Below are 25,586 nucleotides of genomic sequence, written 5' to 3' on the forward strand. Positions count from 1 at the left end.
AAAGCCGGTGGTGGCAGTTGAGGCTCTGAGGATTTTTCCTGAGAGGCTGTTTTGTTTGGCCTGTGTGGTTCTAAAAATAAAGTTAGTTTCTTTTGACAAGTGGCTCCTGATTGTGCCCAGCCAGACTGCGGCACCTAAGATCTTGGACTGCAGGGACAGAAACAGTACAGAAGGAGACGGGCCTTGTCCCCTGAGCCCCCCAGGGGAAGGGAGCCACTGTTCAGCCAGACCCTGGGGGACAGGATCCGGAGCTGGCATCTGCATTCTGGGACCTCAGTCAAGGACCTGGCAAGGCCAGGTGCTGCTGGGGGTCTGTGGCCAGCGATCGCCGTCTCCAGTTCTCAGAGTCCAGCGGGCTGGGGTCTCAGGCCCAGGAACCCTCAGTGCACGTGGGATCTGGGTGCAGAGGCCTCCCCCACCCGTGGAGTTTCTTTCCCTCTGCAGATCTGAGCGCTGAAGAGCCCAGCTGGTTCACACACACGTGCACGCACACAATCATTCCTGTTGTTAACAGAGTGACTAAATCGAAGGGGTTGTTTCTGAATGTCATTTCTGTCCTAATAGTCTGTTTGCTTATCATTCACCCAATGCCATACCACATCATTTTTGTACCTTTAAAAGATCTTAATATTTCATAATGTGTTTCTTAGCTTTTTTGTTTTTCTTCAAGAATGTTTTAGCTCTTCTTTGCTCTTTGAATTTTGTGAAATTTTAGAGTGAGCTTGCCAAATTTCTTAAAAAAAGAAACTTGGTTTTTAATTGGGATCACATTTAATATGCAGATCAACGTGTAGCGAGTTGATGTCTTTACCACGTGTCCCGATCCACCCAGGCTGAGGCGACTTCCGCCCACTCAGCTCTTCAAATTCCCACACTGATCCTTCCTCCTTTTCCACAGGAAGTCTCACACATCTTTTGTAAGTCCTCGCAGTTGTTGATGTTGTGGACGGTGCTGTAAATGGCCTTAGTTTGTTCCTGGAAGACAGACACAGGGGCAGGTCATTTGTTGAGAAGGTGACCCCAAGTCCAGTGGGGACTTGGAAGTGGGCCAGGCCAGGAGGGAAGCCAGTAAGGCGTGTGTCACTGAGCAAGCGCCGCGTGGGCAGCGGGGACTGCCTCACAGATCGGGGGCGTCTCAGGGTTTTCAGCCGAAGGCAGACGGGGGGGCATTGCCAGTAGCCCGGCGGAGGGTCTCCTGCAGGGATCTGATGTTGGGCACTTCTGAGTGCCCCTGGACAGACCGGCCGGATTCCCAGGCCTGTGTGGACTCTGAGGCGGTGTGCAGGGTGCGGAGCTGTCCACCAGGGCTGTGCTGAAGTCACACGGCAGCAGCTCCCGGCACTGTCACGGCAGAACTGCCACACTGTCCTGCGGAGGCTGTTTCTGTGTGCTGCCAGTGGAAAGGCCTCAGCTGCTTTTCCCATTGACCACCACCCAGTGGCCCTAAACCCAGCCACGAAGCTAGCCCTTTGTCTAGTTCTCCTCGGGTTTTCCATCCCCACGGCTGCACCATCTGCGAAGAAGGGCGGTTTCTCCTGTTGCAATCCTCACACCATGTGTGTGAGTGTGTGTGTGAGTGTGTGAGTGTGTGTGAGTGTGTGTGGGTGTGTGTGGGTGTGTGTGAGTGGTATATGTATGTGAGTGTGAGTGTGAGAGTGTGTGTGTGAGTGTGTGTGGGTGTGTGTGTGTGGGTGTGTGGGTGTGTGTGGGTGTGAGTGGTGTATGTATGTGAGTGTGAGTGTGAGAGTGTGTGTGTGAGTGTGAGTGTGTGAGTGTGTGAGTGTGTGTGGGTGTGTGTGAGTGTGTGAATGTGTGTGTGAGTGTGTGAGTTTGTGTGTGTGTGTGAGTGAGTGTGTGTGTGAGAGTGAGTGAGTGTGAGTGAGTGTGTGAGTGTGAGTGTGTGAGTGAGTGTGTGTGTGTGTGCTCTACCTCACTGCAGCACTGAGACCTCCTAGTCCAGTCGTGGGGGCATGTGGCGAGGAAGGTCCCTGTCACACTGAGCAGGATGTCTGCTGTGGGCTACATGACACAGCCCTATCCGGGGGAGCGTCTCCCCTACTCATGGGTTGCTGGGAGGTCTTTTTTGTTTTTGTTTTTATTTCTTTTAGCAAATTAACTTTCACTCTGAAAGAAGCCAGCAGAGAGGCAGATCTACAAGCAGACACTTTCTGTTGTCCGAGAGCTGCAGGCGATGGGGTTCTGCAGTGCCAGTCTTTTGGACCTCGGAGGCAGCTCTGCACAGTGGTTGCAGTGGGTGGAGCAGAAGACAGGCTCCAGTGTCCCCTTGGATGGGGACTTGTGTCCTACCACTCAGTTTGTGAGCTTGTTACTCTGGAGATCTTTACCTTCTGCACAGACCTGAATCACAGTGGACACGTGCTGAGGGGTTGGTTGTACCTGCTAAGTCTCTCATTCATGACAAGCATCAAAACATTCTGGGAGCATTTCCTATTTGCAAAATGTTTGAGTAGCAACTTGTTCTCTGTGGCCCCGCCCTGTGCCTGAGAGCAGCAAGAACATGGGGCCAGCTTACCCGACCCCAGGACACTCGAGGGGAGTGCAGGGCTGGCTCATGTGAAGAGCCGTCCGAGGCCTCACATTTGAGGAGCTTCTTGAAGTTGGCCCTTGGGTGGCCTGGGATTGCTCTGCTGCCCACTTCCTGGGTCTCCCACGCCGTTAGCAGGAAGTCACCTTTTAAGCCCCTACAACACGAAACCTTGTCTAAAGACGAGCTCAATCTCTGATTTGAAGATGTCTATTTGCTGATTTTCTCAGAGGTGACTCTGACTCTCATGGTGTGCTCAGAACAAATAGCCTTAGGGACGTCTTTAATTTCCAATGGTGAACAAACTCTCAAGCAATGCACAGCTGAGGGCGGCTAGTTCACGCCATGGAGTAAGTCCTGTACGAGGGTTCCAAAACAAAACAGGTGTTCAAGGCAAAACCCACGGCTTCAGTTTCCCCTCAGCAACCTTCAGATTGGGAGGAGCCCCAGGATTTTGGCTAAGGAGTGAATTCACACACCTGGAGGCAAGAAGGAAAGCCGTGAGCTAACCAAGACACGTGGATTCTGACCCAGGCTCTGCCGCTGACCACCCCTGCTACTTCACATCAACCCCAGTGCAGCTACCACAGTTTCACTCAGATCCCACCTTCAAGAGCTCACGATCTGGCCAACTTGAGGGAAGATTGGCCGTGGCCCCCTGGTGCCAGCCCATGTAGGTGACTGAGCCCAGCCATGCAGGATGGCGGGTGCAGAACCAGTGCCCCCGTGACGCTCCCAGCTCAGAAGGCTTGAGGGTGGTGTGGTGAACTCCCTCTGTCCTGACTCGGGGAGTGTGCCCGGGGCAGGCCACCTTGACCTTCCTTTGCATGGGCCCCCACCATTGCCCCTGCAGCTGACCTCTGGCCTCACTGTCTGGAAGCTGCTCCCCACCTCCCTGTTATTTCTTGGGTGGCCGGTTCCTCCTCACCTTGCAGGTGCCATTGTGATGTCACCTGTCCCATTCTGAGCCCCTTCATTTTCCTGTGGCATGTTCTGCTCACTGGTTGCGTCTTGCAGCTCCACGTGGACATGCAGAGGGGCTGCCCGTCTCCCTGTTGACCGTGAGTCTCGCGGGGGAAGTGCCAGGGCTGTTCTGTGCTTACCCACCATGGGAGCTAATGAGAGCTGCCCTTTCCAGTTGCACCTCAGCCACTCAGGCCCAGGGAGGAAGGAGCCCAGGGAACTCCCGGCTGCAGGTGGCGTCACACTGTTGTGGCCTCTGCCAGGCACCTCAGCTGTCTTGATGGGGACCACAGGAGCCAATCCCGTCTCGGTACCAGAAGGGGTGGGTGCTGTCTGTTCTGTGGGCCTGCTGTGCTTGCTCTGTGGCGGTGGCTTGAATCGCCTTTACACCTCATCCGTTCTATAGACTGATTCAGTGCCACCTCGAGCACGTGCACAGGGCTCACGGTGCCGGGAATGTATTAACGTGGCTCCTGCTTCTGTGTATTTTTCCAATCCTATTCTCTCTTTGTGTCATCATGGTCAACACTGCTAAAAAGGGTGCACATTAGTCCACAGGCCCCAACGCTGTGCAGCCAGTATAGCATCGAGGAGACCTCTGAAACTGTGAGCCTCGTTACATCAATCTCTCCTTGTTAAGTTGGTTTTTCTCACGTATTTTGTCACAGCGACAGCAAGCTCACTAGCACACTATTTACATTGTGTGGTTCTCATTTTTGCTTATTGTAAGATTCTAACTTTTTGTGCTGTTCTTCCCGTTGGAAGCACTGAGGACTGGTTTTCTATCTGATCAGCATGTTTTCTGTGCCTAGGGAGGGTGTGGGGCTAGGAAGGCCGATGGGCAAGTCCTCCTCTTTCTGCCAGGCTGCACTTGGGGGTCTCACAGGTTCTTCCACAACAGCCAAAGGTGGACACAAAGATGCCCCATCCAGGTGGATGGAGCCACAGCCCCAGGCCACAGGGGGGAGGAGGCAGTATGAGAGTCCTCCTGGGGCGTACCCTGTTGTGGCAGAGCAGAGCCCAGACATTACCTTCTCAGGGCCGACTGAAGTTGACCAAGTGGGGCGGTGGCACCTTGGGAGCCTCACAAGTACCTCCCACTTTATAAAGGAAGGTGCTTGCTGGAGTTCACCAGGACAGCTGCTGGCCCCATGGCACACTTGCTCCTGTGCCTGGCCACAGGGCCTGCCCCGTTCATGAGCCCTCTCCCTTTGGGCTACACCCATTCATAAATCCCGCTGGGCGGAGCCTCCCAAGGCTTCCTCTGAAGAAGGTTTTGTGGAGGTGCTTGGCATCTCTGTGCCCCTGCCCTTCACTCTTCCCAATTGCAAACCAGGCTCCTCCACCAGTCCAAGGCCCCACCCTGACCACTCAGCCAGGCCCCAGGAGTGGGGAGAGGCCAGAGGTGGCCAGGGGAGCTCTGCTACTGGTGAAGAGGACAGATGTGGCCCTTAGAGAATTTGGGTTTCTTCTGCAGAGAAGGTGGAGAATTGAATAACATTTGTGTGATTTATTTTAGTAAAAAAAATCTACATCGTTTTTGTGGTGTCTATAATAACGTGTGTTACCTATCAAGCACAGTATTGTATGACAGGTTGTATTTTCCAAGGGAGCTGACACACACACACACACACACACACACACACCCCACATTTCCTCCCACACAGAGGAAAAGGAGATTTTCGCCTCTCTCTCTGGCACTTCATTCCATTGCACAAGGCTCTGGGCTGGGAGTGACACACATTCCCTGTCACTGTGGTCTTTAAATTCCAAACATGCTTCTGAACGTCCAGGTCTCTGAACCCCTGGCTCTTATCGCTGAAGCACACCACAGTTCACTCTGTCAGCAAGAACCCGAGACCTTGGCCTTCTATTTGCTTTGTTACTTGGCCCAAGTAAAGCGAGAATCATAACGTAACATGGGCTCTTTCTACATCCAGCGGATGCTTCCTTGTGAGTTAAGAAGACAGTTTGATTTTGCAGACCCCTCTGGATGTTGGCACCTGGTACTTATCTCTTGGTGTCATCATGGTCAACACTGCTAAAAAGGGTGCACGTTAGTCCAAACTCTGAGGGGACTGATGGCAGCTGGCGGGATGGCTGGGCCCTGAGAGCAAAGCTGCACATTTCTGTGTCTCCATGGTGGGGCCCAGACCTGAGGGACGTGCATCTCCAGAGCCGCAGGGCCACCCGTGAGGGGCAGGCCCGCACCTCAGGGAGCTGGCTGGTGTCTGCCCCTGTGGCTGTGTCCTCCTCGGGTAGTAAAACCCAAGGCAGCAGAGCTACTGAGAAGCAGAGTTCATGGAGGTGGCGATCGGGTGCCCTGAGCAGCTTCTCAGCATCAATCACACGGGTCCTGAGCACTCCGTGGAGCCAGAGGCCCACCTGCTGGGCACACAGGGCCCGGCCAGCTTCAGAGCGCAGATCCTGGGTGAGGAAGCCCATGGTGGCCTCAGCCACTCCATAGGACGGGTCATTCAGGAGCCTTGGCTTTGCCAGTGACAGTGAGGATGACAGTAGCCTTTGACCTTTGGCAAAGCAAATCAGAGCACAGGACTTGGATTGGCGGGGTGGGACATCAATCCCCTGTCCAGAAAGGAGGGGATGTCGGGTGACAGAGGGGTCAGAACTGGCCTGGTTCAGCCTTCTCCAAGACCTACCTAGGCCACAGGTGCACAAGGGCACATGGCACTCCCAGAGTGGGAGGTGAGCACCCGCTCCCCACGGGTGCCCCTGAAGCTGTGCTGGGCAAGCTGGCTGAGCTGGGGAATCCTACGGAGCCCTCTGGAGCCCCATGCTGACCCCGTGGGCTGGAGTCAGGGTGCAGGCCCTGGGGGCAGAGCTGGGGACTTCTCCTCTCAGGAGGGGCCGGGGGTCCTGTGGCCAGGGATACCAGGTGTGATGTCCACGGATAGCAAACCATGCACGTTCAGCGTCTGCAGCTGGAATGGGGTGTCCTTTAGTTGTAAGCCATGGGGTGACCATAGGCCCTCCCACGTGAGGCTGTGGCTGTGGCACTCCCACGGAGCTCCCATCCGCCTGGGCGGTGGATCCAGCCTGTGCCCAGCTCTCCAGCAATAGCGTGGCGAGGCACAGCTCAGGCTCCACGCCGGGAAGCCCTGGGTTTGGGTCACTTTGGCTGCTGTTCCGACCCCAGCCAGTGCACGAGTTCTGCGTCTACACATGGGAATAATGACTGGCCTTTCTGAGGCTGTGGGGTGGTCTGCTGGGCACGGGGGCTTGGTGGTGTGCTCACCCAGTGTTGTTATCGGACGCACAAAGTCGCAGGTAATAGCTACGTCAGGCCAGCACAGCCTCTGGAACAGCCGAGACGACTCAGCGAGCCGTTCCTGGGCCCAGCCAGCCCTGGCAGCTGCCCCGCCTTGGGGATCCGAGGCTCAGGGGTTCTTGCACGGCCTAACGTTGGGTGCCAGACAGGACACAAGTGCAGGGCTGGGAAGGGGCCGCTGCGTGTCGGGGAGCAGCATGGACTGGAGCCGCCGCCTCCCTCCTCTGTTTCCTCCCGCTCCAGCCAGACTCCGGAGCAGGGCCTGTAGGGAGGAAGGCGTGTGGCTTTCCCAAGGGACCCTTCTGCAGGACCCGGTCAGTGGCAACCAGGCCAGATGGAGGTCAGGCCCTCTGGCTGAGGGCACAGCGCAGCTGGCGGGGAAGTGCGTCTCTGCTGTGGGCGCCGCAGCCCGCCTTGCCAGACGCGGGGCCACGGCCCTATCCGCAGGTCTGACGCTCAGGGCTCAGATGTTCTGGGAGGAGCAGGGCTGCCCACGGCTGTGGGATCTGGTCTAGACGTCGCTCGGCCACCCCGGGTCACCCCCTCCCATGACAACCCTCAACTGCCTTGGTGGCTCTGTGAGCCTGAGATGGCGGAGTCCAGACCTCCAGGACAGTAAGTGCGAGAGGCTCCGGGACCAGGTGAGACGGAATTGGATAAGCAGCGTGGGGGCCACGTCCTGCGCAGCCTTTGCCGTGGCCATTGTGTCCCACCACGCACCTGGGACGCAGGAAAGGCCTCCACGTGTCACTCAGTCACCAGACCTCAGACCATCACTCCGCTGGTGGCTTTCTGGCCTCTTGCCTCCTTCCGCAGGCTGTTGAGGGCCGAGGAAGGTCTGGGGACACCTCTGTTCAGAGCAAGGCAGACTGCGTGGCTTTTAGTGGCAAGGTCTCTCTTTCCCTCCAGAGTCTACCTTGTTCCTGGAATGCAGGACGGAAAGTTCAAGTGCTCTTTCTGTGGTTATGATTAAACAAAACTGAGAGGCACACAGGAAACACAAAGACGTGGGGACCCCGCGGCATCGTCCCGCTGAGCAGCCCTGGGCAGCCCTTCCCTTGGGAGCTAATGCTCCTCCGGCTTTGAAGAACGATGCTATCACCTTAGCTTTTTCAAATGTCTGGAGTTAAAAGCTGCCTCTTGAACCTGCGGTCCTTTAAAATTTACGGAGGAACATGCTACATCAGGCTCGGCCAGGCCGGCCCCACAGAAAGTCAATACTTGTCTCAAAGCAAACAAGTCTTCGAATACAAGGTCAGAGTGAAAGAATGCCGTCCCCTTCACGCTTCCAGCCTCTCGTCCCCCTTCAAAGGCTGAAGCGGTGAGCTGGCTCCCTGTGCGGGTCAAATGCATGTCATAGCAGACACCGGGGTTAATATTCAACCAGGCATTAATAGATTAGATAACTGTTACCTGCTTTTAGTGCCAATTAATTCATAGCTGTTTTTATTCCTCCTTTTACAAGGCAGAAAAATATGGGGCCTGGTTTCCTGTGGCGAGTTCCCAGGTAGGTCTTTTGTGCTGCGACCGCCACCAGTTGAGGGGGCTGACACCTGTGATCCCCCGAGGCTCGGCCCCGGCATGATGTCGGGCAGTGGCCCTCCGTGCGGGGCCATTCAAAGCCCACTGAGCGGGCTCCTTGTGGTAAGATTTATGCTAGTTTATGCTAGAATAACAATGATGCCGTGGTATTTGTTTGAAAATGAAAGGATTATATGGTCTTTGTAAAATGAGGAATTTGGTTCTGGGGAGGGGCAGTGAGACGGTGATTTATTTTTTGTTTATGTTCCTATGAATCCTTTGATATGTCAGCTTCTGTCACTAAGTATTAGGACACTTGTAATTTCTTGAATCAACCGAGATGAAATACACACAGCCTCAAATAATTTATGTCAAAATCTCAGCTGTGCAATCTAAGTGCCAGGGCTTATTGGGAGATTAGACGGGAACGGGCTACTTGGTCTTCAAAGACCTGCCCGTGATCAGGAGTTAGAAAGCCACAGTTCTCCCCTTAGCTCAGGTGAGGGGTGTGCCCCCTCTTGGGGTTTTGGTGCAGGGAGAGGCCACGGGAGTCGAGCTGTGGGTCGGGCCTGGGCTCAGGGAAGCCTGGTCCATTATTCCCCCATATTAGTCAGTGACCAGAACGTCTGAGTCAATGACGGGGACGCCCACTGCCTCTTTCCTTTCTAGCGCTGTCCTTTAACAACTCGACTTCAATGCGCGTCCATGGAGGATGGGAAATGAAGCCAACGTTACCATTAGCTCAAAACACAGAAGCTGTCTGGGACCTGGGGAGGTCTCAGCAGTGCTCAGTAGGGACCTGAGGTGCCTGGGGTGACGTGAGTCGAGGGCGGCAAGGCCACCCTCGTCACCCATCCTGGGATGCTCGCAGGGGCCTGGCTGGGTTTGTGTAGTGTTCGCAGGAGTCGCCCTGGGTCAGCGGCTCTGCTCACAGTGGGGACTGTCCCGCCAGTTCCTGTGCAGGACGCCCGTCCTCTGCATTAGTCACCTGAAGGGCAATGTAGACAGCATGGTTGGCTGTTTGGGGCAATGTCTATCCCAGAGATGGACATTTTCTTTGGAAAAGAAAATTCGTTACTGAGCCATCTGGGAATCAGAAATACCGGAAAATGGATTCTGCATTTCCCACTATTAATTATGTATCAGGAGCGTATGGCTCCGTGAGCTGAGGCAGCAGATGAAGGCACAGATCTCATTTCCCAGCCCCAGGAAGGACGATGCCGCGGCCTCACCGTGGTCCCCCTCAGTTGACGCATCTCTAAAATGGAGGATGCTGATGTGATAGAGGAGGGACCAGGCAAGCAGCGAGAAAAGTGGGTGACTTTCCAACTCTGAGAGCCGGGAGCCGGGTTGGGTGTCTTCTCTTCAAGATGACGGTGGAGACTCCTCACTCTTTAGACCCCTCATCCCCTGTCCTGGAGGGGTCCTTCTCATCCCACTGGCCTGCTCCTTCCCAGAGCTGGTGTGTCGGCCATGTGTGTCCGTCAATCAGAAAGGGGGCAGGAGGTCTGGCCAGAGAGAGAAGCAGAGAAGTCTCCTTCGTCTCGCTCTCTGCACACACACACACACAGAGAACGCACACACAGGACACACACTCACAGACGTGCACACACATGCATTTGCCGGCAAGCACACAACTTTGGGTTTGTCGTGTTGTCCTGGACACGCTGCTCCCTGCTCTTCATCTTTTCCTCGCTGGCCTGATTATGGACAAAACAAAGCCCCACGTATTTTTTTTTTTTTTTTACTTCAAGAACACTGAGAGAGGCTGTAATTTATTTCTAAAAAGAGCTTCTCTAAAAAGCAAAGAAATAAGATTCAAAGGAGAATTCAAAATGCAGATACCTGCTCTCATTATGTCTGTGGACTGCTGGGTACCAAGGACAGAAGTCCTAGACCATGCCAGCGTGAGGCCACCTCAGTAAGCTGGCCTTGGTATCTGGCTTCTCGTCCTTGGGAGAATATACTTTTTAGTCTCTCCAGGGTGAGATCATCACAGCACATTTTTAAATCCCTGAGCGGCTGCACTTGATCTTGACAAAGCTGCTGGGCCGCTGGCTGCTCCCTAAGCACTGGTCCCCGGGGAGAGAAGCCTTTTCCTCGACTCACCCATCAGGCGTCTGCCCCGCCTGCTCGGGCCGCTCGGCCTGGCTGCCGTCCTGAGGGTATTCAGGGCTTCAGACCTCTGCAGGGCTTCTGGTTACCCGGTGCCTATTTGCCCTTAAAAATTTATCCAGAATTTATTGAGCAATTCCATTTTAGAATTAGCTCTGTAAGGATGGCGTTTTCCGTCTCCTCCTGTTGAAAACCGCCCAAAAGCAGCAAGAAGAATGAGAAGGAAAAACGCGAATGTGTCCTTACAGCAGAACCAGGAGACATCTGTAGGCCTGAAACACAATCTGTGAGGGAAGACTGCCAAGGAGAGGGAAGGTCAGGGAGGCCCAGCAGGACAGGGAGTGCCCACAGCTGCAGACCTCGGAAAGCAGTCAGAGCTGTCCTCCCCAGAGAAGCGACCCCTCCCCGGGGAACACCAGCAACCATTTGTTTGGAAAGAAAGAAGAAAACGATTGGGCCAAGTGCAGGTGTCCCTGGGCACAGTTTGCCATAAAGTCTCAGGGAGCAGAGAAGGCAGGGATAACAGGAAGACCAGCAGTAAGCTGTAGGTCTGAAAAGCAGAACGTGGGTGAGGCTGGGAGAAGAAGGACTGCCACAGGGAGCGGCCTGCAGCACTGTGGGATGGGCCAGGAGAGCCTAATGAGCTAACTCACGCACAACCCTGGACACAGAGTTCCCACGTGCTTAGAATATGCCTCGGATTTCACATGTGCAGCTTCATCAAATGACGTAGGAAGAAATATCCTTATTCCACAATAAATCATAATTTAAAAGGTCTGCTTTAAAATACCCCAAAGAAAATATATTAAATTTACAGGATGGACAGATGGCAGGTGAAAGCTCTTATTTGAAAAACAGGGCCAAGAGGTAGACAACAGTCATGACCAAACAGTCCATGGTGGTGTTTTAAAACCAAGAAAACAGTTCACCTCCATAAAACAAGAGGACAAAGGCGAGATATAAGAGCTTATGCAGAAACGTCTAGTGATAGGTGGAATCGACTCTTGGCTCTAAGTTCAGGAAAGAGTTGAGTACAGTTGAGTACAAGAGTTGAAACTATCGCAGGCAGGAAGGTCAAGTTGGGGTCTCACAAAGAAAACACCACAGGACACAGAGCATAGATTCAAGAAAGAAACAGGCAGAAAGAACCCTGAACGGAAACTTGGAAAGGATAGGAAAAAAGATCCCTCATACACATGAAGAAGAAAATCAAGTGATTAAGTAAATTTAAAAATATATAATTCAGAAAATACTCCTTATCAGAAAGAGCTGGACACTACAGACAGCGAATCACGACATTCCAAGAAAACGGACAGACGCTGAGCCATCTGCAACGTGGCTGCAAGGGTGGCGCAGCTCAGGGCGAAGGAGCAGGCAGAGGCGTTGGCAGCAAGAAAGGGCACGGTCCTGCCCAGCCCAGCTTTCCCAGGGCGGCATGCAGGGCCTCAGCCAGGGAAGCCTTCTGGATACTGGAGAAGTGAGACCATAAGGAAAAAGATGCTGTGAGGCTGTCCACTTTATGTGACTGTGAGTGCTGGGGTACTGCCCACTGAAGGGTCCGCTGTATTTCCCTGGAACCTGGCTGTCACGGCCATGTTTACACCAGCGCCGGGCAGAGGTGACCACAGGCATGCGCTCTGCCTAGGACACTCACTGCTGGACCTGGCTCACACTTGGGAGTCTTACCACCAGAAGGCCACTATCTGGAGGAGTCGCACACAGGTGCTCTTGGTCAGCAGTTTTGTGCCCAGCAGCAGAGCACAGGTGTGAAGGTGAGCCGAGGGGTGAAAGGTCACAGGTGCTCCGTGACAGCCACACACTCAGAGCACGTAGTTCTCATGGGTCATTCTAAAAGACACTAACAGAGGCCAGCCAGTCAGAGAGGCCCACCACCAGGACAGGAGAGCTGATTGCGAGCCCTTGGAGGCAGAGCAGCTGCAGAGCTCCGTGTGAGGGCCACAGGGCAGACTTCCAGGGACAAGACGGCCACGGGGGCCTGGGAGGAGAATAGGGACAGACGGTCAGCGGGGCGTGAGCCCAGGATGTCCAAAGACACTCGTGTGCAGGGGTCAGAATAAACCACTCAAAGAAAATGGACCAGGCATCACATGCCCAGGCACATCCCAGGGTTCAATGACCAAATACGAAAATCCTGACAGACCAATGGGAGGACAATGAAGGGCACAGGATCCAGGACAGTGGCCCTGAGCTGGCAGACAAGCCCCTTTCTGCCTCCAGGCTCATCTTACACGATCCATGGGTCTAATTCTTTACCCCCAAGACAGTCCAGGCACATTTCACAGATAGGACACTGAGCCCAAAGAAATCAAGTGGACCCTGGCCATGAGGACGGGATGAGCCCTGGCCAGTGAGGATGGGATGGATGCTGACCAGTGGGACAGGATGGACGCTGGCCAGAGAGGAAGGGATGGATGCTGACCAATGAGGACGAGATGGACGCTGACCAGTGAGACAGGATGGATGCTGACCAGTGGGACGGGATGGACGCTGACCAGTGGGATGGGATAGACGCTGACTAGTGGGATGGGATGGACGCTGGCCAGAGAGGAAGGGATGGATGCTGACCAGTGAGGACGAGATGGATGCTGACCAGTGAGACAGGATGGATGCTGACCAGTGGGATGGGATGGATGGTGACCAGTGAGAATGAGATTGATGCTGACCAGTGAGACAGGATGGACGCTGACCAGTGAGGAGGGATGGGCCCAGGGTGTGTTTCTTCCACTCCTCACACCCCTGTCCTGTCTTCAGGAGCCTGTGGAGGAAGATCTGGTCTCCATGCCTGGTTCCCAGAGCTCAGTAGACCTGAGTGGCCTGTGCTACGTCAGACCACATGGGTGCTGGACACTGCCTGCTTGGCAGTAAGAGCTATAGGTGGCCGTGGTCCATAAGAGCAGAGTTTCAAGACTCTGGCACAACTTTACAATTATGAAATTCACCGTTAGAACAAAATTAAAGACATTTAACATCAGGAGAAGAAACCCACTAACGTAAAGAAGGCAAGACCATCTACAATAGATAAAAGAGGGCTGGGGATGTGGCTCAAGTGGTAGTGCACTCACCTGGCGTGCGTGTGGCCCGGGTTCAATCCTCAGCACCACATACAAACAAAGTTGTTGTGTCCGCCAAAAACTGAAAAATAAATATTTTAAAAATTCTCTCTCTTCCTCTCTCTCTCTCTTTAAAAAAAATAGAAAAAATAAAAAGTGGACTGAATACAAAGATGATTTAAAAAAATGGGAAGGAATGAGCTCCAGGGTCCCCAAGTGTTAAGGGGCCAACCTCACCTAATAGGAAGCCCTCAGGTCCTGTTGCAAGATAGAGCCCACTGGTAAACCATATGCAGGAGTCCCCTCAAGCCAAGGCCTGGGGGAACCCCCACCCGGCCAGGGAGGAGAGCGGTTCATAGCACCCAGGCAGACCCAGCACACACCCAGCGCTGCAGACAGCCTCCTCTCAGACACGCTGGGAGGAGGCAGGACAGAAAGACACCCCCAGGCAGACAGACGTGAAGGAGGACAGTCAGACACATGTGAAGCAGGGCAGACAGACACGCTCAGGCAGACAGACATGAAGGAGGACAGACAGAAACCCCCAGACAGACAGATGTGAAGGAGGACAGATACCCCAGGCAGACAGACATGAAGCAGGACAGATAGATACCCCAGGCAGACAGACATGAAGGAGGATATTCAGACACCCCAGGCAGACAGATGTGAAGCTGGACAGACACCCACAGGCAGACAGATGTGAAGCAGGACAGACAGACACTTAGGCAGACAGACGAAAAGGAGGACAGACAGACACCCAGGCAGACAGACGTGAAGCAGGAAAGACAGATACCAAGGCAGAGAGACGTGAAGGAGGACAGACAGACACCCAGGCAGACAGACTTGAAGCAGGACAGACAGACACTTAGGCAGACAAACTAAAAGGAGGACAGTCAGACATCCTCAGCCAGACAGCTGTGAAAGAGGACAGACAGACACCCAAGCAGACAGACGTGAAGGAGGACAGACAGACACTCCCAGGCAGAAAAACTTGAAGCAGGACAGATTCACACCCCAGGGCAGACAGACGTGAAGGAGGACAGACAGACACGCCCAGGCAGACAGACGTGAAGCAAGACAGACACACACAGGCAGACAGATGTGAAGCAGGACAGAGAGACACCCAGGCAGACAGACATGAAGGAGGACCGACAGACATCCAAGCAGACAGATGTGAAGCAGGACAGACAGACACCCAGGCAGACAGACGTGATGGAGGATAGACAGACAACCCCAGGTAGACAGACGTAAAGCAGGACAGACAGACACCCAAGCACACAGACTTGAAGGAGGACAGACAGACACCCAGGCTGACAGACGTGAAGGAGGACAGACAGACACCCCCAGGCAGACAGACGTGAAGCAGGACAGACACCCCCAGGCAGACAGACGTGAAGCTGGACAGACAGACACCCAAGCAGAGAGACGTGAAGCTGGACAGACAGATACCCCCAGGCAGACAGAATTGACAGACACCCCCAGGTAGACAGACAGACACCCAGGGGCAGGCAGACGTGAAGAAGGACAGACAGACACCCTCAGGCAAAGAGACATGATGCTAGACAAACAGACACCCACAGGCAGACAGATGTGAAGCTGGACAGACAGACACCCAGGCAGACAGACGTGAATGAGGACAGACAGATATACAAACAGATAGACGTGAAGCAGGACAGACAGACACCCTGGCAGACTGAATTGAAGGACAGACAGACACCCCCAGGAAGATAGACGTGAAGAAGGACAGACACTCTCAGGCAAACAGATGTGAAGGAGGACAGACAGACACCCAAGCACACAGACTTGAAGGAGGACAGACAGACACCAAAGCAGACAGACATGAAGGAGGACAGACAGACACCCAGGCAGACAGACGTGAACGAGGACCGACAGAAACCCAAGCATACAGACTTGAAGGAGGACAGACAGACATCCCCAGTCAGACAGACATGAATCAGGACAGACAGACAACCCCTGGCAGACAGACATGAAGCAGGACAGACAGACACCTAGGCAGACAGACGTGAAGTAGGACAGACAGATACCCAAGCAGACAGAGATGATATAGGACAGACAGCACCCAAACAGACAGATGTGAAGGTGGACAGAGAGACACCTAGGCAGACAGACGTGTAGGAGGACAGACAGACACCCCCAGGCAGACAGATGTGTAGGAGGACAGACATACACCCAGGCAGACAGATGTAAAGCAGGACAGACAGACACCCAGGCAGACAGATGTGAAGGAGGATAGACAGACACTTAGGCAGACGTTAAGGAGGACAGACAGACACACCCAGGCAGACAGAAGTGAAGCAGGACAGACAGACACCCAAGCAGACAGACGTGTAGGAGGACAGACAGACACCCCCAGGCAGACAGACGTGGAGGACAGACAGACACCCAGGCAGACAGACGTGAAGCAGTGGCAAAGCCAGGGATTGGAAGAACTGTGTCCACATGAAGGGTGGCCTGCTTCACAGCTCTCAGGCCACAGAGGAGTCGGAGTCGACCGTCCCGTCTGTCAGAGGGACCATTGTGCCATGAAAGCAGCTGTACCCTTGTGGGAACTGCAGGGACCCCACAGTGTCCCCGTTTCCCTGGGACCCAGGACTGGGTGATACCTGCAGGTGGGTGTGAGGGCCCTCTGAGGTCGGGGAGCTCCTGAGCCTGCCCTGGGGGCACTGACAGCAGGCCAGGAGGAAGAGAGGCACCCACCTGAGAGCAGCCCCTGAGTGCACCAGGTGGCCCTGGGGCTGGGCTGGGAGAGCACCTGGGAGGCCTGCCCTGAGGTGCCTCCCGCTGGGCCCTCCAGCCCCAGGACCTTGGGAACTGAACTCTGCTGTTCCCACTGCTGGTCTGCAGTCCTCTGTGAGTGCCGCTGCGCTGACCAAGATGCCATCTACAGGAAATGGCCTTTGATTATAAGAAACAAGGTGCAGAACCGTGTGTGTGGTTTGCTACCATCTGTGTAAAAATGAATGGCCCATAAGCATGGTCTCTCCAAACCTATCGTCTATCACCCATCAACCATCTGTCAATCCATCATCCATCAATCCATCATCTGTCATATCCATCTATTGACCTACCTTCCTACCGTGGGACACCTCTAGGAAGGGACGTTTTCCTTCTCCCTATGGACTCTAGGGCCTCTTAGAAACAGTCTGCGTAATGAGCTTGGGGAACCTGGCAGCCCCTCCTGGCTGAGGCCCCGTGGCTCTGGACTTGAGTGGCCTTTATTAGCCTGGCCTGGGTCGTGACCTTCATCTGGGAGCTAAGGCTTCCACGGGACCCAGCCCCCGCCGGCTGGGTGCCATCTCTCCCCCACAGCTCGCCGCATTGCCTGGAGCGCTCCGGGGCTCCCAGGGCTCGACTTCCAGGTGGGGCTGCTGGCCAGGGCTGCTAAGGAGAAGTGCACCCTGCGTGTGGACGCGCCTTTCCTGGGCTACCTGCCGACTCCTCAGCTGTCACTCTGGACTCTGCCATGACTTCATTCCATCTCCTTCTCGTCCCGTTTCCCTGGAATTGTAAAGCTACAGTTTAGCAGAAAACCCTGCTGTGCGGGCTGGGGGACTTGAGGCTGCGCTTTCTCCCTGTGGGGTGGCTCCGTCCCGACTCCCACCCGGCGTCCCCTGTCAGTGGTGGCCGGTCCGTGAGTGCTGTGGCCAGTCCGTGAGTGCTGTGGCAGGTCTGTGAGTGCTGTGGCAGGGAGGCAGAGGTGAGTTTTAAGCCTGTGGCCAGGGGAACACAATGTCTTTCCAAAGTGGAATCCTGAGCAAGGAGGAGCCTCCCCCCAAACATCCTCTCCCTCCCAACACTTCATGGTTCTTCTCCCAAATGCCCGCCTCTTGGCAGAGTCTCACACAGGGGAACAAGAGCCGGTCATTACCTGGGAGGTCCTTGCTTACAGCAGGACATTACCTGGGAGGAGAGAGCTCAGGTGGCAATGGAAATGACCACCCAGCCTCCAATGTCCTCCCAGCCTCCCTCCCCACCGTCTACCAGCTCTGCTGGGCGTCACCGAGAGGCTGAACCTGAGTAAGGGTCTTAAAGCAGAAGTGGTGAGGACTCACGAGGCTTCCTGTGTCCTTCAGAGTGAAAGACGCCCGACGTCGGCACAGAGGGACCAAAGCCGCATACCGCTCCCGAGTCCCACCTGCCCACCGCGTCTTCCCTGAGTTCATATAGCACAGAGCCTCAGAACCAGGGGTGGCACTAGCAAGGAGTTACAGCTCCCCAATTTTACATGAAGGAATCGGGGCCTGGGAAGGTTATTGGGTGGACTGTCACCTGCAGCCCGTTTCTGGTGTTTCTGACTCCTCCCCTGTGTGTGCAGTGACGACTCATCTGAGCCTCTAGCCCTGTCTTGCTTCTGTTGCTGCCTCGCCACGTCTGGAGGTGGGGCCACTTGATGCAGGGGGTATGCCCTGGGCATTTGTACGTCACCATCCTGTCTTCCCCGGACTTTGTCACACAGACCCAATGGCACTTGGTGCCGGTTGAACTTCTGTGAACACAAGTACGTCACTTAAATGCCATCAGTGAGTGAGTGCTCCACATGGCCCAGTTGAGCCTCCAGGTTGCTCTCTTCGGGCCGCACCTGTCTTCCGCTCATGGTTCTGTCGGCAGACCTGCTCCCTACCTCCCGGTTACCACTGATGTCCAGCTTGGGAAGCACTTTACTCAGTTACTTATTTAGTGCAGACTAGTTCATTTTTCCATTTAGTAAAACGAGAATGACATCCCACCCAGGGTGCTCTCCACAAGGACATCATGGTCACACTAAAGAGCACAGCAAGAAGACCCCGGAGCCTTGGGTTTCCATTTGGGTCTTGACCAACTGACTGGTGGCCTGGGACGGACAAGCGGACTCTCTTGGGCTCTTCTTTTTCTGCAAGACGAGGAACCAGACGAACAAGAGGCCATCAAGTGCTGGCAGTGTGCTTTACCAAGCAGGTCCCCACGGCTTGGCAGAGGGCCTGGGGACGAAGCTGACCAGATCCACAGACGGTCTGACGAGGAGCGTGGCCGTCACCACCGTGGTGTGAGCTGCAGGTTCTCTCAGGGGCGCGTCCTGGTGCCCCTAGAGCCACCGTGTGGGTCGTGGTGTAATCTAACCACGCCTGCCAGGCAGCGGCCCTCACCGTCGGGGCCAGGCACCTGGACGGTTTGGTGTCCACCCTCCCCTCCCCACAGCTCCTGCTCAGGGTCCTGAGCAGGCAGGCAGCTGCTGGCCCTAGAGCAGGAGGACGGTGGAGGAGCCTGCTCTGGGAGCAGCAGCCCTGCAGGAGGAGGCCCAGGGCCTGGAGGGCGGAGCAGGGTTCCGGCGCCATCCACACCTGCTCCTCAGCCCTGGTGTTGACCTGTGTCAGTGTGAAGGAGATAAGCCGCTCCTCATGGACATCACCTACTTGTGAGTGAAGACCCTCTTGGTGCTTCTAATCTCAGGTTTTTGGCTCACAAAATACGGGTCGTCTGCAGTGAGAGGGCCAGAGTGCCGAGTGTCCACAGGTCCACTCCACAGGCTGCTGGGCTGCCCAGGTCCACGGGGTCGCTCCATGGGGTGGTGGGCCACCCAGATCCGCAGGTCTGCTCCATGGGCCGGTGGGCTGCCCAGGTCCACGGGGTCGCTCCATGGGCTGGTGGGCCACCCAGATCCGCAGGTCTACTCCACAGGCTGCTGGGCTGCCCAGGTCCACGGGGTCGCTCCATGGGGCGGTGGGCCACCCAGATCCGCAGGTCTGCTCCACAGGCTGCTGGGCTGCCCAGGTCCACGGGGTCGCTAAATGGGGCGGTGGGCCACCCAGATCCGCAGGTCTGNCAGGTCCACTCCACAGGCTGCTGGGCTGCCCAGGTCCACGGGGTCGCTCCATGGGGTGGTGGGCCACCCAGATCCGCAGGTCTGCTCCATGGGCCGGTGGGCTGCCCAGGTCCACGGGGTCGCTCCATGGGGCGGTGGGCCACCCAGATCCACAGTCTGCTCCATGGGCCGGTGGGCTGCCCAGGTCCGTGGGTCCACTCCACAGGGTGGTGGGCTGCCCGGGTCCAGACTCTCCTTTCCCGCCAGGGAGGGCCAAGGCCAAGGCTCACCCCCACGTCTTGAGGCCAAGGTCAGTGCTCTTTCCAGCTGGACACATCCCCCTGCTGGGCGGCCAGCTGCTTCTCCGGGAGTCAAAGTGGACGCGAGCCAGGGAGCTTAGCCAGGGCCTGCTGGTCTGGCCCCTGACAGGAAAGGCACTGTCAGTCTGGCCACGGCCCGGCTCTCTTTCTGCGCCTTCAGGGGTGGACTTGAGCCCGTTTCTTAATCCCTGGGTTTCAGTGTCCTCACCTGGGGTGTGGGGTTGATGCCCACTGCAGAGGGCCAGCTGTGAGTGTCTCCTGAGTGGAAGTCTGGGATGGCGGGGAGTCAACGAGGTCACCACGGAGGGGCTTGCAACCCCGCAAGGAGCGCAGCCCAGAGTATGCCCTGGTGGCCAGCCGTGTGGCAGACGTCTGGGGGTACAGCAGGGAGCAGGTGGTGCCAGTGTCCACATGTGGGAGCAGTCCCGCGGGCAGAGGGTTCCACACACCCGCAGGCCCACGCAGAACCAGTCCCAAACCTGAAGATCCAGGCTCATCTACCACTGCCAGGAGGGGAGGTGACAGTGGTGAGACCAGGAGCCTCTGCCTGCTGGGGGCGACCTCAGCTTTCTGGGCTCAGATTCCTTGTGCCTCACAGGAGGGGAGGGCCGTACTGCGGGGTTTCTTCTGGATTGTCACTTGTATATTACATGCCCAAGGACGTGGAATAAAAATGCAAATAACAGTAAGAGGAACATCTGAGGGGGGTGGTGACAAGCCGGGAGAGGCTGCAGGTGGCTGCTACATGGTGGGCACTGGAGTCGCTCCTGTGGAGCAGAGCCTGGTCTTGTGCAGGTTTGCAGAGTCACGGGAGGGCCCTGGGCCTGGTCCAGCCGATGCGCTTGCTCCTGGGCATCCAGACAGCAGTGCCCAGTCTGAGCGCGGCCCCCCGGGAACTGTTGACGGGAGGGGGCTGTGTGACCAGGTGCTCGCAGGCTGTGGGAGACCTGGGGACTGGGGTCCATGAATCTCCATTCGCTCTGTCCACCACTGGGGAGGAATGGACGCCTGGAGCCGACCCAGCGAGGGTCTCAACACATCTCCCCTCTGGGCAGCCACGCGTCCAGGCTTCGTCCCTGAGCGTGGGCTCGGCTCCTTGCAGAGCTTGACTGCCACCTTCCCATGCTCCTCCCACAGGCGCCCTTCCTGGGGGCCATCCTGAGAGGCCACGCGTCCCACCCAGCCCCTCGCCACTGGGAAGCTGGAGTCCGTGGCTCCAGGTTGAGTCCCTTTGCAGGCCTGTTTGACAGGGACGGAATTCCTGACCGTTTAGTTGACAGAAGCACAGCTGTTGCCTAATAATCTCACAACAACCCCAATACAGGCATTTTTATCCTCATTCTTCAGGCCCAGAAGCTGAGGGCCAGGCCCGGTTCCCAGGGTCTGCTGGGGCGCCCGGGGCCCTGGTATGGACCAGCCTTCCCAGGGGGCTCTATGCCAGGTGTGTGTGGCAGCACACATCGTGGGTCCCTGCGGGTCCAGGGAAAGGTAGGTCTCCCACGGCAGTGAGGGCCACGCTGGTTCCAGGGGCTGGACCCTGTTCTGTGTGGGCCCAACCGCGGGAAGGTGGAGACAGACCCTCCTCGTCCCAGCCCTTAGCTCTGCTGCCGAGTTCGGATCCTCCAACCCAGCAAGGGCTCCTGGAATCCAACTCTTCCCGCCTCGGCCCAGACAGGTGCAGTAAGAGGCGCTGAAGTCCTCCAGGAGCCCGCCCGGCCCAGGGACAACTAGCCCTCAGAAGCGTTCTCTAGGCTAGGGTTTTCCTCTTTCCTTCATGGCCTCTGGGATAAATTGCACTAAAGATCTGTGGAGTGCTTAATTAATTAATAATATAGTCGTATAAATTTAAGAAAAAAAATCTCTGACTGCTTTTGTATGTCAGATATGAGGGATTTGGGTCCCACTTTCCTTTTCTGAGCTCACTTTTGGGTGACAAACTGGAGCAGGAGAGGTAGGTCAGTGGGGCAATATTTTGGGACTGCCACTGGGAACGCTGGCTTGTCCCTGGCTCGACAGTGAAGGTCCAGCAGCACGTGCCGCGTTACCTCTTGATCACGCCTGAGCTGATCCAAAGAAATGGAGAAAAAAATGCAAGTAGAAAAGGGTCCATGAAACTTTGGACAACAAGAAATTTTTTGAGAACAGCTGCGGTGGTCCAGGAGTTGTGGGGTACCTGGGCCTGTGTGGAGAGGGTCAGAGGTTGGGTGGCTGTGGCATGTCTCAGGGAGACCGGGCTCCCGGGCTCCCAGGGTCAAGGCCGTCTCCGACTGAAGGAGGCCAGCCCAGGCTTCCAGGGGCACAGCAGGCCCACGTCCTAGTTGGAGGTGGGAGGCAAGGTCTGAACCCCCTGGGCGTCTGGGCCTGAGCTGGAAGACGCTCAGGGCAGCGCTCTCCCACGGCAGTGGCTGTGGGCAGGAGGCTCTCGTGATCTGAGCTCTCTGAAGAGGACGTGTTCCAGGGGGAGGGACAAACCCGGAGAAGCCAGAGCACTGCAGAATATGTGCCCGGGCCTGTGTTTCTGGGTCGCTTTGCTGCCCTCGGTTGGAGCACCTGCCAGGCCACTGCTCAGCCTGCCCTCTTGTCCACATAACCAGCGGCTCTACCTGTGTCACTGAGAGACTCTTGCCGAGAGTCCTGCTATTGGCAGGAAATTAGGCCTTGTGATGTTAGACATGTCCTTCCGACACTCCTATATATCCATTTACTGAAAATTGAGTGTCTTATTAATTGAATTTCTTATTAAAATGATAAAGTTGGAATGACTTGTGTCCCACGATGGTCATCTCTGAGCTGGACAAAAGCAAGTGAAGCCAGTAGCCGCTGCAGAGACGGTGGGCATGTCTGTGAGGCTCCTAGCTCTCTGTTCAGGAACACCAGTGCTGGGTTTAGGGCTGGCGCTGCAGGATGATGCATGGAGTCCCAAACTGGAAGTGGCCTGTGCTCTCCGCTGCTGCCCAGCCACTGGAACTGCTCCCAACCCTTGAGTGCCCACAACCTATTAGGGGACAGGAAAGGCCGGTGGCTTTTTTGTGCTTCCCACTTGGCGATAAAAATGGGGGCCATAGTAATCCCCGTGATGGATCTTCTTCCTGATGCTTTCCGACATCTCTGCAGCTGGTGACGTCGCCTCTCTTGCTGAAATCTCCCAGGCAATACAACCAACCCACCCAAGCAGGGAGATACCTGCGAGACTGCCTGACCCTGTCACCCACGGCCCCAGGTGGCTGCTGGAAACGCATTGGACTGGCTGGTGGCGGGTGTGGCTTGGGGCAGGGTCACAGCTTTGGGGAATGTGCAGATGGGACCTCAACAATCCTGGGTGTGGGCTGCATGCCCTCCTTGTGGACTGGCAGAGACTGTGCTTCTTGGGGCTGCCATTTCTCTATCCAGAAGAACTTTCTCCAGAGGTCAGGGCATAGGGTCGGCAGGAGGGGACACTTTCCTCCATCCAGAAACTCTGAGGTAGCATGGCTCCAGATCCTCAAGTGCACAGGGACACACCAGGGACAGGAGCAGGAGAGCAAGAGGCAGGCAGGATACCTTCCCTGCATGCCGAAGGTTTCTCTGCTTTGGAGCAGTGGCCTCCTTCCCGGCCTGCAGGAGGTGACTCTGCGGCCTGTTGGGGCCTCACCTTGGCTCCAGTGCCCTCATCCTTCCCTGTTCCTTCTTGACTCAGGGTCGGACAATGGATAGGCTGCGGTAATCTATGTGGGGGGGGGGGGCTTTCAGGGCGTATTTCCTCACTGTGGCCAGCAGNGGTCTGGCCCCTGACAGGAAAGGCACTGTCAGTCTGGCCACGGCCCGGCTCTCTTTCTGCGCCTTCAGGGGTGGACTTGAGCCCGTTTCTTAATCCCTGGGTTTCAGTGTCCTCACCTGGGGTGTGGGGTTGATGCCCACTGCAGAGGGCCAGCTGTGAGTGTCTCCTGAGTGGAAGTCTGGGATGGGGACTCCCTGAGCATGGACGATTGTGGGTATAATGGGTTGCTGGACTAGGGCTGGCCTGACTCCTACTCCAGGAAAGGAGAAGACAGGGCTCAGTGTGGCAAGAGAGGAGGCGGCAAACAGCTCCCCACTCCGTGCTTAGCTCTGCCAGCAGGTCAGAGCAGAGCAGAGACAGGTACCCCACCTACGAACCAGTGCAGTGAAACCCGCTGCCTTGTGGGGTGGTGGGCAGGTGCCAGCCTCATGGCGATGAGTGCAGGCTACATGGTGGGTGTGCTTGGACTAATGTGGGGGACATGCTGATTCCATGGTGGGTGTATAGGATTCATGTTGGGGTGTGCTGGATCCATGGTGGGTGTGCTGGATCCATGGTGGGTGTGTTGGATCCATGGTGGGTATGTTGAATCCATGGTGGGGTATGTTGGATCCATGGTGGGTGTGTTAGATCCATGGAGACATTTGTTGGATCCATGGTGGGTGTGCTGGATTCATGGTGGGTGTGCTGGATCCATGATGGGGTGTGTGTTGGATCCATGATGGGGTGTGTGTTGGATCCATGGAGGGGTGTGCTGGATCCATTGTGGGTGTGATGGATCCATGGTGGGTTTGTTGGATCAAGGGAAGGTTTGTTGGATTCATGGTGGGTGTGTTGGATCTATGGTGAGAGTGTTGGATCCATGGTTGGGTGTGTTAGACCCCTGGTGGCATTTGTTGGATCCATGGTGGGTGTGTTGGATCCATAGTGGCATTTGTTGTTGGATCCATGGTGGGTGTGTTGAATCCGTGGTGGGTGTGCTGGATTCATGGTGGGCTGTGTTGGTTCCATGATGGGGTGTGCTAGATCCAAAGTGGAATGTGTTAGATCCTTGGTGGGTGTGCTGGATCCATGGTGGCATTTGTTGGATCCATGGTGGGTGTGTTGGATCCATGGTGGGTGTTTTGGATCCATGATGGGGTGTGCTGGATCCATAGAGGTTGTGCTGGATCCATGGTGGGTGTCTTGGATCCATGATGGGTGTTTTGGATCCATGGTGGGTGTGATGGATCCATGGTGGCATTTGTTGGATCCATGGTGGGTGTGCTGGATCCATAGAGGTTGTGCTGGATCCATGGTGGGTGTTTTGCATCCATGATGGGGTGTGCTGGATCCATAGAGGTTGTGCTGGATCCATGGTGGGTGTCTTGGATCTATGGTGGGTGTTTTGGATCCATGGTGGGTGTGATGGATCCATAGTGGGTGTGCTGGATCCATGGTGGGTGTGTTAGACCCATGGTGGCGTTTGTTGGATCCATGGTCGGGTTGTGCTGGCTTCTTGATGCAGGTTGGGACCTGGTCTTTTCCATGTGTCCCTGCAGCTATTTAAAGATTACTTGTGGGAATTCTCTTGATGGAGGTCTGCTGAATGTGGCCCCTGGCAGGGAAGGAGGCTACAGAACCACTTAGCCTGGGGACACTTCCACAGCAGCAGAAGTTACTCATGCTTTCCTTTACATCTGGCCATTCTGTTCACTTACATGCTGTTGCAGACAGCTCATGTGCTGTAAGACACCCAAGAGGTCCTGGCAGAGCTGGATGGCTCAGTTGGAGTCCTATTTTTAGGATCTATTTTGTGACTTGAGTGTTGACTTCATGGACATGATGTCATCCCTAATGTTGCCTGAAAATGGACTCTTCCAAAATCTGAACACATTTCCCTGTTGACTTGTATAATCAGCTCAGAGAAGGAAATCCTACACTAATTTCTGACTGATTTTCAATCAACATCAGCTCCTAGACCTGAACGATATCTGCCTGATTCCTTGATGAGTAATTAACAGGCTGTGTGTGCACAGAGGTTACTTGTTTGTTTGTTCACTTACTTGTTCTGTGGTGCTGGGGAGTGGACTCGGGCCTGAGCACGCTTTACCTAGGTAAGTGCTCTGCCCTCAGCCCCAGGCCCCCCCAGGAAGGTATTTAAAGGACAGCCCGAGAGAGACATCGTTGAAGCCAAATTCTTCATGTTTACCAGGGTCGCTGTAG

The sequence above is a fragment of the Marmota marmota genome, unplaced genomic scaffold (assembly GCF_001458135.2).
Source record: "Marmota marmota marmota unplaced genomic scaffold, marMar, whole genome shotgun sequence".
Classification (NCBI taxonomy): Eukaryota; Metazoa; Chordata; class Mammalia; order Rodentia; family Sciuridae; genus Marmota; species Marmota marmota.